We start from the raw sequence: 13,733 nt of genomic DNA, 5'->3' as shown, positions 1-13,733 counted from the left end.
GTAAGCGCCTGTTGCTTGCTTTCCATCACGCCGACATTTCCGACCCTCTTCCTAAACCCAAAGTAGCTTGTTGTCTCGCCCCTTCTCCCTTGAGAAGCCCACCGTGAAAACAAAACCAAAACAAACGTCGAAACTTCTTTACAATATCAGTATAAATGTCAGTTAATTTATGTGTATTCACTTTTGCGTTTAAAAACCTCAAATTCAAGTTATAAACACCTTTCAGACTTTGAAATCAGAAAGATAATTACCAATATTACAGCACTAACACAATTTCTGTCAAACATAAAGGTGCTGCCAGTGCTGCTATTGAAGTCTGGCAACTATCTCTCACTTTTTGTGTGTTTGTTCATGGCGTGTTGTGCCGAGTGGTTGCTGTTCAGTTTTATCTATTTCAAGCTTAAATCATAGTTATAAAAGCTTTATGGGTGATGTCTACCCTGCCAACCTACGCGTGTGTCGAACATGGAGACCCGGGAAGAACGATCGTCGCCGCATAAAATAGTGCGTGTCAAAAGTGGATGACATTGCGTTCGAACAAAGCCTGCTGCCTGTTCGTGTCCGCGAGATGAAGACGACAGTGAAGGAGAATTGTACGTTGGAAACATCGTTTTTGCTAGGGTAAGTACGCATTTTTTTTTATTCTGTATTTGGTTGGAACGAGTTCAGTGGTTCGCTAGACCCCCATCTCATTTACTCTGAGAGCCTAGGTGATTTAGCATACTTGTTTCGCGCCCAGTCCACCGTTTCCGCAGAAGTCAGCATCAATTTACGCTGAAGCTAGACCTTGGCTACGATGCTGGCGCTGTAGTACACGGCTGCTAAAAAAAAAAAAAAGAAAGCGTACACTTGATTCTTTGGCTGGCGTCTCGTAGGTGGTGTGAAGTCTCCCCCCTACCCGAATTCCGAGCACTGCGCTTCGCAGCTATTGCGCTCGCGAGACCGGCTGCCGCCGTTGCGACCTTGCGGTCTTCGGGCCGCGATATGCGTGCCGTTCTCGTGACGCTCGGCCACAGCGTCGTGAAATCGCTCGCCAACGCACCCCGACAGCGTACGCGTCGACCGGGTGCTGGCGGAGTTGTGCTGGAAGAAAAGCAGGCAAGAGATGAGGACGCAGGAGGTGTAGTGAAACAGATGAGAATTTACAAAGTGCAAGGGAGAGAAAATAGTATGCAAGGGCAGGAAACGGTGAGAGTTCGGGCCGCGCGCCAGCGAGCGAGTGCGGCGATTTCACGACGCCTGAAGTTGCCGAGCTTCACGAGTCCGGCGCGAATATGACGACGCCCGTCTGAGAGTTCATGGAGGTATAGAATTCACATACGTTCAAATTGAAGGTGAAATGCGCGCATGTGGCCTCGCAGGGAGCTGGCATAGTCTCGGGGTAACGGGGGAGATTTGTCTCGGCGTAGTGGGGGAGATTTCACAACGCCTACGAGGCGCCTGCCGATTCCGTCAGAGTTGCTCTCGGGAAGTCTGGGGCTTGATATCAGAGGCATATTTATTGTTTAAATTAGTGCAGAAAATTGAGCGAATTCGCAAGTTCTCATTTTCGCAAAACCGCAGGCCATACAGAGACTAACAAGAAAGCTGTAGGCACTCACTTAACTCGATTTATATTTGAGAATTGAACGTGCAGATACAAGTCAGACATTGAAATGGAGGCGCCTCAACTATCAGGATGCAGATTAGCTGCTAGCATGCGTTCCATGCAAATTAGCTCAGCAGTGAGCTTTGCATATATCATGCATACCCCACTCACAGTACCTGCGGGTCTATTAAATACATTCTTACTGTGACCTAAATTTCACTTGGGGTGTTCCGGGATTGTTCTTATTAGTGCCTTGGAGATTACTGCCTTTATGCGATTAAAAATCTACTTGATGTAAGCATTTGTGCTTTGTGTGTGCTCTTCTTGTATTTCAACAAGTGTCAGCACACTCAGATTATGCACCTGCAGGTGCTGCTACTGGCTGTCCTGGGTCGGCTGCCTTCCAATCCAGTTTCAAAGGCTTTGCCAGGGCCTCCCTTGGCCAACCGACACTGCACCTGCTGTACCCAAGTACTGCCTGGCCTTTCGTTGGTGCTCTGTACGCTTTGCCGCCAGGAATGATCATTCCTTCATCCATCATCTGGCCGCTTGGACCACCCGTTCAGAAGCCAGCGCATTTGCTCGACACATCGGTCCAGGCACTGCTGCCATACCGGTGCACCCACCGATTATGTACTTTCAGGTTAGTTATTGCATGTTGTGGAACCTGCCATGATGTATACCTGTTAGCAGTGCTGTGGCCTCTGATTATTTGAAACATTTTCATGAAGCAGTGTTGTGCGTTTGGAGTGTGTCATTGCTTAGCAGAGATATTGAAGAGAATCTGGGGCCGATGACTAAAGGCAAAAAGAGAAATTGGACTGACTTTGAAGCAAGTATTCGTATGTAATCAAGCCAAGCAAACATTTAGGATCTCTCGATATGGTTTTGAACTTGCAATAAAAACTGGTGTAAAACTACTTTCCATTTTAAGTAAGCTAACAATTTTATCTACTTAAGATCATACTGGTATTAATCATACTATACCGAAAAGTACATCCCGCAGTCTGTAGAATTCCGACAGCGCTTTTTTTCGCAGTCTCTCATGACAGGCACTATTCTCAATAATTGGAAGATAGTCGAGGTAGCACCAATCTTTAAATCAGGAGACTGTACTTCACCATTAAATTTCCCTAACAAGCACCATATGCAAGGTTGGGGAGCGTTTCATCCACTCTCAGGTGGCTAATTATTTATAAAATCACAATATCACATTCGAATATCACCACGGTTTTCACAAGGGTTACTTGAGAAACGCAACTTTCAGGATTTGTTCACGATCGACATTGATCCATTGACGCAGGCTTACAAACTGCGGTAGTTGTTCTCGATTTTTGTTATCATTCAATCGCATTGCACACTACAGACTACTTTTCAAACTTCACCCTAATGTCCTCACTTGAGTGAAAGATTTTCATTCTTCTCAAATGCAGTTTACTTCTCCTAATAACTATATACTTCTTTTGGTTGTGCCACTTTGTTGTCCCCCCAGGCAGGTTGCTTGGTCCTGTCTATCTTTATTGTTGCATATCCTCCCATGTAGGTCTATTTGCAGATGATGTTGTAATTTATCACACAATTTCTTTCAACTACTACCGTCAATGCTTTCAATCTGATCTTAACACAATTAACTCCTGGTGCTGCAAATGGCTAATGTCGCTTGTCTCTAAAACAAAGTGCATGACTTTAATGGTGGCAAGTCTCGAATTGTAAATACTTACTTCATTAACAACAGCCTGATTACCTCTTGAGACAAAGGTGTTTTGGTAGGCCGGTAGGGGAGGGGGGATTGCATGGTGGATTTCAAAAAATTCCCCCGCATTTCCCCGAAGGGGAGTATGAGGAAGTGCGAAGCACGGGGTGATGCTATGAGGGGGAGTTTGTTGAAGTTTGGTGGCATTTTGCCCGTTAGTTACATTAACACCCCCTCGTGATCACGTTCGGCTTAACACGCCTCGTTTGTCCCTCTGCGGAAATCTTGGTGAATTAACGTGTATGTTCGAGAGGAGGAGCGCACCGCAGCGCACCGCAGCTGCGAAGCGCCGACCGGAGTGAAGGGAGAGGAGGCGCAGTCACGTGAGAGAATGCAGAACTAGCGGGTTTGTAGTATCACGTGTACACCACGCAGTTATCAAGCCGCTATAACGCCGCTGAGTCGCCAACGCACGCCACTGACGACGTAGTTTGAATGCGTTAAAGATATAAGGCGCATTACTAACACTGATATCAACGTCGCGTCCGTGGCTTATTTAGTCCCCTACGATTTAATAATGCTCCTGGGCCTTCACAGCATATGGAGGGCGCGCATGGCGTGGCTCCATGGCGACGTGGATGCCCGACCGGCCCGGCAGTTTCTGCGGGAGAGTGTCACGCAGTTCGTTGAGGGGCTGAGAGTCCAGCAGCCAGTACCAGATTGGTTGGATTTTCTAGAGCCGTTAATTTCTCTGACGTGATGATTAAATGACAAAGCCTAGCCGGAGGCACGGCTGGTATGTTAATGTCGGTGTGTATTGTACCAAATGCAGAATGGTTATTTTTGTGTTGTAAGTGTGTGTTGAAGACTGGTAATAAAGAAAAAAAAAAAAAGTGGCTTAGTCGGTAGAGCGTCGCGCTGTGGCCGCAAAGTCCGCAGATCGAAACCTGGCGCCGGATGCTGTTTTTTTTTTTATATAGTGTAGTGGCCTGGCTGGCGCGCCGAGAGAGGGTGTTGCGAGCTGGAGAGTAGTAAAGGGGCTTTAGGAGAGTAGGCGAGGGGGGAGAGGAGGTGCTATGCGAGCGTGACGATTCAGGCTCGCTTAAGAAGTGCATTCGCACTTATTCCTGGCCAATCTCCCACGTGGGTATGTGCCATGTCAGCGGCCAGGCAGCGCGCGCCCATCTCCCCCCGTTGCTAAGGAAGACGAAAAGCGCGCGCACCCGCAGCTGTTGCTATGTGGACGGCGGAAGGTTCGGGGTCGCTTATAAAGTGCATTCGCACTTAAAAGGTAGATCAATTGGGAAAATAAGACGTGTGATTAATATTTTCATTTGCACTCCAAAGCTCGCTTTATTTCATGTTTAACTGACTGCAGTGGCTAGGGTGGTGTCCTGTGGAGGCGAATGTTGGTTACATACCGCTTGGTGTGGCCGCTTTTCAGATGGAGGCAACACGTTAAGACGCCCGTGTTTTGAGATTTCGGTCCGCACAAAAATACCCAGGTGGTCAAAATTAATGCGAAGCCTTCCCCTACAGTCCTCCCCATATCCCGAGTGTAGCTTTGGCGTGTTAAACTACCGTTTTTTTCTTTCTTCATGTTTTTGGAATATTACCTGCTGCTGTAGCAGGCGCAACATAAAGGTGAAATTATGCATGTTTCCAAGAGCTAAATTAAAGGCCATATTGAAGTGCGTTTATGGGTCTATCTCATAGCAGTAGTGAAAGGTTATATACTCTGGTGCAGGTTAAGAACGGCAATGGCTCATGTAGTGTAGTCCAGTGTTTGACAAAATGCCGTGTAGGCAGGTAAAAGCAGTATTGCAATGATGAAACGTAGGTCACTGACCAAGTCAAAAAACCCATTTAACGGTTTGGTGCTTGTTCACGGTGAGCATGTGTCGTGGAAAACGAAGCTATATATTGGGCATTACACAGTGCAATGAGTTTGCATAGATATGGTGCGGATTGCCATCCATTATATTGATAATGTTGGGCGTCGTCTGAACGATGAGGGACTCAAGCAGTAATCGAGAAGATAGATTGCACTCAGTTGTCAGTAATTTCGCCTTGTTCCAGTCGACCACGTGTCCTGTCCTCTCACGGTGCTCTGCCAGTGCACTTGTTTTTGCATGGCCCTTGTTCACTTCGTTCCAGTGCTGCGTTAATCTTCTGTGCAGATTGCCTGTTTTGCCAATGTACACTGATTTGCATTCAGCGCATGGAATCTATAAACAACACCCGAAAGCTTGGAGCGTGAGAGGGGGTCCTTCACGCTGACAATGTCAGAACGCAGCTTGCTAGTGGGCACATGCACGATGTATGCACTGCGTTTCTTGAAAACGCGTGTGAGAGTTTCACTGTGTGGGACGTAGGTAATTGCTGCACGTTTTGATGCCTAAAGCATTGTATTCAAAAAGAAGCTAAGAGGGCGTCTAGCAGGAATCCGCATTGACATTAGCAGGCAGAAGCGTCCACAACGCCTGTGTCAAAACGTGCTGCAATTCTCGTCCTACACATCAATCAAGCTTTTGCACGCATTTTCAAGAAACACAGTGTGCACATCGTGCACGTGCCCACTAGCAAGCTACGTTCTGACATTGTCAGCGTGAAAGACCCCCTCTCACGTTTCAAGCTTCCAGGTGTTGTTTATTAGATTCCGTGCGCCGAATGCAAATCAGTGTACATTGGCGAAACAGGCAATCTGCACAGAAGATTAATGTAGCACCGGAACGAAGTGAACAAGGGCCATGCAAAAACGAAGCCCAAACCAGCCCTGACACCAGAGAAGGTCACATCCCTGAAAGGTATTGCATGTTATATCTGGCATCAGAACTCATAGCTAACTCATAATTTCGCAAAAGCAAGCACCCCCTAATATGAAACTTCTGGCACAATAAATGGTCTCACATATGAGAGTTTTAGCAGTCCGTCCGTTCCGTCACGTACGTAGCTAGCGTGTTTACCGAGACCCGTCTGGGCACTTAGGCATTCTTCACAGTAGGGGGATTAGTTCCGCACGCCTGCCTTCACCATGTCCGCGCCTCCTCGCCCTTACTGCGCGCGCAAGCGCAGACCGGTCCCGGTCAACCCGGTAACAACGGAACGGACGGACTGCTAAAACTCTCTATTGTGCCTGAATGCCATTCATGAATAATGGTTTGCTGCGGGCCCAGCATGGGTTAGCTTGCAAGAAAAAATGCTACAGGGTATTAGTTTGTTCCCCAAAGTGTTGCTTTTTACTGGCAACCTGTTTGGCAATATTTGTTACCCTTTTACCACATGGTCTTTTGTTCACAAGGTCATTGAACCCTTAATTCTCTCTATCTACAGCTCTTTTTCAGATCTATGTGGCCAGGCTGCGTCTGCGGAGCCCACTGAAGCCAGGCTAAAGGTGGTGCGAAAGCACCTTTCGCAAAAGCACGGCGACATGCAGCGCAAATAAATGAGTGAGCAGCACAAAATGAACTTGTCTATTTTAATTTTGCTAAAAGGCCTACATACTTGCCAAACTTGTAAACCAGTTCCACACCTCACAGCATGTGTCCTAAGTCAATCTCGTCATCGGACCTATAGCTTCATCAACAGACTGCATTCAGACCAACATACTGCATTCAGACCGACAGACTGCATTCAGACCGACAGACTACCATCAGACCGACAGACTGCCATCAGACCGACAGACTGCCATCAAACCAACAGACTGCCATCAGACCGACAGACTGCCATCAGGCCACCAGGCTGCCATCAGACCAACAGACCGATATGCCGAATTTCCGGATTGGCTGTCGGTCCAACAGCCTGAATGTCTGTTGGGATTTCTCTTGGGGAAGAAATTTCATTGTGCCACTCTTACCTCGCAACATGCATCCAGTGCATCACAAAGATCGGAGGGACGCCTGAGCCTGGACAATATACAAAATGCACAAAGGTAAACCATCCACTGTCTACGACTATCAGGCGAGTTACCCTGGAACGGCAGCCACGACGGCCGCCAGTGTTGTTTGAAACAACGAACACGGCCACTTCCCAAGCCGAGCAAGCGGCGATGGCATTTGCCCTGGGCCAAAGCGACGCCAGAGTCATCGCCACACACTCTCAGCGGGAGCGTCGCAATATTGTAAATGGCCGAATGCACATCACAAAGCTTCGATTGATCAAAGACAACCGACGAGACTCGTGAGGATAAAGACGGTGGTTTGGACTAGTTGGTCCGTACTGTGTTAATTCAAAACAGCGCTAAGAGACGCGACGAATAAGGACAACACACGGCGCTGGCCAGCAACTGGTGCTTAATTCCGCGGCCTGTGAAATATACCGAGGAAGGAGAAGGCGAGATCGAAGGAGCCACGATAGGCAAAGTGAATACAGCAGACAAAATGCAAAAACAAAGAAACTATACACGTGACACGCAGTGAGCACTGCAATTACAAGAATCATTATCAGTAGTGCAAACAATATTACTACACACGAGAAAGAGGAAACGGACAGGCGCGCTACGTACACTTCCAACCAGTGGCGTAGCCATAAATAAGTTTCGGGAAGTGTGTGTGTGTGTGGAGGGGGTGGGGGTTATACGCCACCAAGAAAATAACAAAATAAAAAAAGAGAAACTTATACACTTGAGCCTCGATTTAACGAAGTCACCGGGACCCACAAATTATTTAGTTATGTGGGAAAGTCTACGTGTGTTAAAGTGTGAAAAAGTCTATTGCATCAACGACCGTATGCGTGAACATGACCTCTCTGTCGAAAACAAAACGAATGCCCGTTTGCTCGCTCACTGTCTTGCCTGCACGAATGGCGAGTGTGTACTGCTGATAAAGGAAGTCGACGTTCTGCGCAGGTGCAGCGAAACGAAGGCACGGGAACTTTTAGAGGTCTAGCATACAACAAAGAATGCGCGAGTGTTCCCTCAGTGTTCATCAGTGTTCAGTGTTCTTACATCAGTGTTCCCTCATAAACGAGAGATTGTATATCTTGACACGTGTCTGTAGAGATGGGATGGCGCTGCTTTTAAAGATTGCTACGGTTGTAGGAAATGCGCATGACGGACCTGATAACAAGTGTACTTATATTTGTGTGATCCGTCCAATAAAATTTAGTTGAGAGTTTGCGCTCGTCCCGTCCTTCCTGTATGTGTTGCCATTTTCGCGCAAAGCCCGTGTTTATTGAATGCTCCAACTCGTCCAAGAAGCTCTTATTTCGTTAAATCGCGAACTTCGTAAAATCAAGATAATGACAAATTTATTGCCTCGAGACAAAGCCTGTGATTTTCGCCTGCGCGCCTTTTGTGAGCAGCGTGAGCACACACTTCTCGTAGCTGGCCAGTGAAGTCAAAGCGACCTCGACACCCTGTGTGTCCCAGCAAACCGCCTGAGAAGGCCGACGGCGTGCATCACCTGGCTTGGCGTGCGCACGGGAGCTTCGACAGCATCCGTATCATTCGCATCTTCAGACTCCTCTTGTGCGCCGGAATCAAGCTGCACTATCTCCTCGCCGTCGAGAACTTCTGCTGTGTCAGTGTGCGCGTCTGCGTCGGTGTTCACGAAGTCCTCGAAGTTCTGATCTGCGGCCACGTCGTCACGCCGACGAAGGTGTTCCCAACATCTGGGCGAAGCCTCTTCCTGCTCGTGTCGCGGGCTTGTGGAGCCCGCAACACGAGCTAAGAGCACATAAGACGAGAGAGAGAGAGAGAGAGAGAGAGAGAGAGAGAGAGAGAGAGAGAACTTTGTTTGCCCAGAAGTAGAGAGCTTGGACTCCTTTGCCGCGTTAATCAGCCAGGAGATCTTGGTCCCTGGCGGCTTCTTCGGCCATCTGGACAAGGCGTAGCTGCGTCAGAGGATCAGAGCTGCGCAGCAGGGTTTCCCAGTGCTTTAGGTGTTTGATATCTATGGGGGGTAGAGGGGTCTTGCTCCGTGGTTTTCTTTGGCATTTACACATAATGTGCGTGAGGTCTGCGCGGTGGCCGCAGTGTTTGCACTTATCCGAAAAGATCTCTGGATTGAAGTGACTATAGGCAAGCGGGTTCGGGTAGGTATTGGTTTGAAGTTGCCCCCATGCCTTCGCCTGCGCAGCGTTGAGTGTGCGGTGGGCGGCAGGAAATTCTCACCTGCTGTGTTTGTAGTGATTTGTTATCTCTTTGTACGTGTTGACACTGTCGAATTTCTCTGAGGGCTCTGTTGCCACTGCGGGGGGGTTAACTGCTGCTCGGGTGACGATCTCGCAAGCAGCTGTGGGGGCCTGTTCGTTGCCCTGTAACCGTTCATGTTCAGGAGTCCATATAAGTTTCGTTGACCGGTATTTTGGTACTCGCAGCTGTTGAAGCATTTTTGCGGCGACTTGGGATATCCGCCCTTTGCAGTAGCTACGTATGGCTGCCTTCGAGTCGCTGATTATGTATCTGGATCGAGTTGCGGTGATCGCAAGAGCGATTGCTGCCTGTTCTGAAGATGCAGTATTTTTTGTGAGAACCGTCGCCGAGGAGAGTGTTTGTTTTTTGTGGTCCACTACCACCACAGCCATGGCGTGGTTTGCCGGATAGTCCGCTGCGTCTACAAATACTGTTTCGGAGTTTTGGCTGTATTGTTTAGTGAGAGCTTCTGCTCTTGCCGTTCTCCTGGCCTTATTATATGTCGGATCCATGTTTAAGGGCCGTGGAGTTGTGCGTATAAGCTGTCGTAGCGTGGCGGGTATGTCAACTTCTTCGGCTTGTGTCGATCCATGGGGAATGCAAAGTTCTCTTAAGATTTGTACCCCGTAGGAGTTTTGGAGAGCCTTTCAATTTGTGAGATTTGCTGCGCCGCTATGAGCTCGTCGATGCGGTTGTGAAGGCCGAAGGCATCGAATCTGTCGTTTGGGGTTGACATTGGCCAATAGCTCGTTTATGTGCCCTTTTAATCATATTGTTCATTTTTTTTCTTTTTCCCCCTTCTAGAGATTAAGGTAAGGGGTGACGTAGATTATCCGGCTGATGATGAAAGCCTGGATGAGTTTTATGGTGCTTTCTTCTTTCATCCCCCCTTTTCGGTTGGTTATGCGAGAGATAAGGCGGATGGACTGTGTAGTTTGCTTGTACAATGCCTTTATGATTTCCGTGTTACTTCCTGTGGCGTGGATATTCAAAGAAGCTGATGTCACTCAGGAGGCGGCGGATGGTCCTCGTTCGAAGGCTGGGGAGATGCATATTGCCAGCTCGTGTGCTTGCACTGCGCTGGCAGCACACTTCCAGACTTTCCAAACGCCAGGAATTCGAAAAAGACCCTTTTTATGCACATTTTTTCCGGCATGCTTCGTTAAATCGCGTTTTGCGCCGAAGTTTGTTTCGTTATTTCGAGTTCGTAAAAGAAGTAAGACTTATAAGCAACTGCGGTGGAGTCTGAATTTGTTCGTTAAATCGGGAAATTAGCAAATTAAGGTTTCGTAAAATCGAGTTTTAACTGTATTCCGGTCGAACTCCTGACAGCACGATGCTTACAGTGTGGCGGCAATATCTACTCCTAATTCCCCACCCCTTAGGTCATTCACAATACGCACCCGCCATCCGGCAACGGTGGTTGAAGCGGCAACGGCCGTAGCACAAATGCGCCGACCAACCCCCGCAATCATAATCTCCGAATCGAAAACTGCCATTCAAAACCTCGCCAGAGGTATATACCATCTCTCCTCAGGCGTTCCAAATTCTTGTTAGAAATCCCCCTACCGAACCCGTGGTTGTGGTCTGGACTCCTGCGCACGCAGGGTTGGGGGTCAACAGCCAGCAAAGCGGCTCGAGAACTCACTCTCCGAGAATCCCAGGCCTCACCATCCTTACATGGAGCTCGAAAAAACAGCACGTTACCGGCTCTCTCGCCACATATTCTCGCCGGCTCATCCTACGTACCCTCTCTCACTCTGAAGAACGCTTATGGCTCCTCATTAAAACCAACACTTTTCCCTGTCGTGCTAGACTACACCTAATTCAGCCCGCCTGTATTAATCCCCCAACTGCCCTGCATGCTGGCTTGAAGGGCAACCTCATTCATGTGGCTATGCAACCAAGATCCCTTTCCATTAATCCGTACTAATGAGCAATGAGAGGCGGCGCTGGGTAGCTCAGACCCGCCGATGCAGAAATGTCTAATGAAACGGGCTGGGCTGCCTTGTTCACCGGCAAGCTGGAACTGCCGGTCACCGTCCCTTTTGACCTCGATTTTCCATAATCTCTCCGTCTCTCCCTCTCTATAGCGCACCACAATCCCAGTGCAGCATCGACAAACAAAACCTCTATTGGAGCTTGAACTTCGACGATACGCTCACTGCACTGGCACATACTGAGTTGCGGGCGTAGTTCTTGATTGCCGAGCGGGAGTCGCTCAGTATCGTCGAGCACCGACGGTCCGTGAGGGCAAGCGCAATGGCCACTTCCTCTGCTTGGCATGCCGACGGTGCCCGGATGCTGCAGGCACTGTACACTTCACCGGTCGTGGCTTTGACCACCACTGCCACGTAAGTGTCTTTTCTGTCTGCGTACTTGGCCGCGTCCACGAAGAGGGCGCAGGTGTCGTTCGCGTACGTGTCTGTAAGGGCCTTGGCTCTTGCGGCACGTCTCCCCGGATTGTTCTCGGGATTGACATTCCGTGGGAGCGGTGTTATCTTGAGCCTTTGTAGGGTTTCCGCCGGTAAGACTCCGGCTTCTTGCTGCTGGGGTGGTGTTGTTGCCCCTGCGAAGCCCAGCCGGGTGAGGATGCTCCTGCCCGTTCTGGTCGTCGAGAGGCGTTCTAGTTGCGCGGTTCGTTGAGCTTCTGCAATCTCTTCGAGGGTGTTGTTGACCCCCAGTTCGAGAAGCCTGGCCGTGCTGGTGCAGTTCAGAAGCCCCAGTGCAGCCTTGTGGGTTTTGCGAATTTCTGCGTTGATTTTGTCTCGTTCTTGCACTTTCCAGTAGTGGAACGCACCGATGTACGCCACGTGACTGGTGGCGAAGGACTGGACCAGTCGGAGGAGGCTTGCTTCCTTCATTCCGTGGTGTCTCGTGGCTACCCTCTTTATGAGACGTGTGGCCGTCCCGAGTTTGGTGATGAGTCGGTCTACTGTGGTGCCGTTGTTTCTGTTGGCCTCCAGGAACATGCCGAGGACCCGGAGCGTCTTGACTTTGGGGATGACGGTGCCGTCTTTCATGTGAAGAGTGATCTTCGCTGAGTCTTCCGTTGCCTGTTTGCGGTACCTTCCCGATGGATGGATGATCAGCAATTCGGATTTTTGCGGCGAACACTTGAGGCCCGTACCATCCTGGTGGTCTTCGATGGCGTTCACTGCGGACTGCAGCGTCTCCTCGATGTGGCCGTCTCTGCCCCCGGGGACCCACAGCGTGATGTCGTCCGCGTAGATGGTATAGCGGACTTGTGGGACCTCCGAGAGCAGTCGGTTGGCCACGCCGATCATGACGAGATTGAAAAGGAGTGGTGATATGACGGAGCCCTGGGGAGTACCGACGCTCCCCAGTGCCCTTTCTGACAGTTCACGGTTCGTTCACGGTTCGTTCAGACAGGAAGTCCCGGATGTAGTTGTACGAACGTCGTCCCATGCCCAACCTGGAGACCTGCGCCAAGATGGCCGAGTGGCGCACCTTGTCGAAGGCACTCTGGAGGTCGAGGCCCAGCACCGCCCTGTTGTCGCGGGTGGGGACGGACGAGTCGAGGATCTCGTGTTGCAGCAACGGCATTGCATCTTGGGTGCTGAGCTTCTCCCTGAACCCTAGCATGGTGTCGGGGTAGAGGCCTTCGGTTTCTAGGTAGCGTTGCCATCTGTTCCTGAGAACGTGCTCAAGGACCTTTCCCACGCACGATGTAAGAGAGATCGGGCGCAGGTTCTCAATGCTGGGTGGTTTGCCGGGCTTGGGTATCAGGACCGTCCGGGCCGTCTTCCATTGTGGGGGTAGTTTTCCCGCTTGCCAGCATCGGTTGAATACTTTGTGAGGGCGGTGACCGCCCCGTCGTTGAGGTAGTGCGCGTGGCACATTGCAGTGCAGTGAACGACTCGGTGCCGGCCACCCATCTGAGGTGGTTCCCGGCGCATACAATAACTACAGGCAGCGGCAGCAGCAGCCATCCCAACCGCAACGAGACGGCGGACGCCGCCGCGCGAGTACTTACCAACCGCGCGGCCGCCCCCACCGCCCTCGCCTCGGCGGAAGGAGCGTACTGTGAAGACTGTGATATGTGCAGTGATGACGACGACGAAACGGACCCACTACTCGGGTATGCGGAGGTGCTGGGCTGGTACCGGTACGGTCGCCGAACCATGCCCCCGCCCCACCCGGGACTGACACGCGAACAGGCGGTGTTATACAGACAACTTCAAACTAGATCCGTGCTCACGCCGGCGCTTGCGCGTTACGTGTGCCCGGAGGTGTTCGAAAGTGAAGTGTGCAGTGTGTGCAAAAGGGCTAAAGCAACTTTGACCCACATCCTCTGG

General features: G+C 50.1%; 1 long non-coding RNA gene across 1 annotated transcript; it reads left to right on the top strand.

Moving 5' to 3' along the window:
* Positions 1–444: 444 nt before the first annotated feature.
* LOC144166556 (uncharacterized) lies at positions 445–6,741 on the top strand. Its single transcript, XR_013321702.1, has 3 exons — positions 445–621; positions 1,958–2,231; positions 6,615–6,741. It is a non-coding gene; the product is annotated as an uncharacterized LOC144166556 (long non-coding RNA).
* The last annotated feature ends 6,992 nt before the right edge of the window (positions 6,742–13,733 follow it).

The sequence above is a fragment of the Haemaphysalis longicornis genome, unplaced genomic scaffold (assembly GCF_048455015.1).
Source record: "Haemaphysalis longicornis isolate Haplotype H1 unplaced genomic scaffold, Haemaphysalis longicornis Haplotype H1 scaffold_18, whole genome shotgun sequence".
Taxonomy (NCBI): domain Eukaryota; kingdom Metazoa; phylum Arthropoda; class Arachnida; order Ixodida; family Ixodidae; genus Haemaphysalis; species Haemaphysalis longicornis.
The sequence above is the reverse complement of the archived record's forward strand: the minus strand, read 5'-3'. Positions and strand labels throughout refer to the sequence as shown.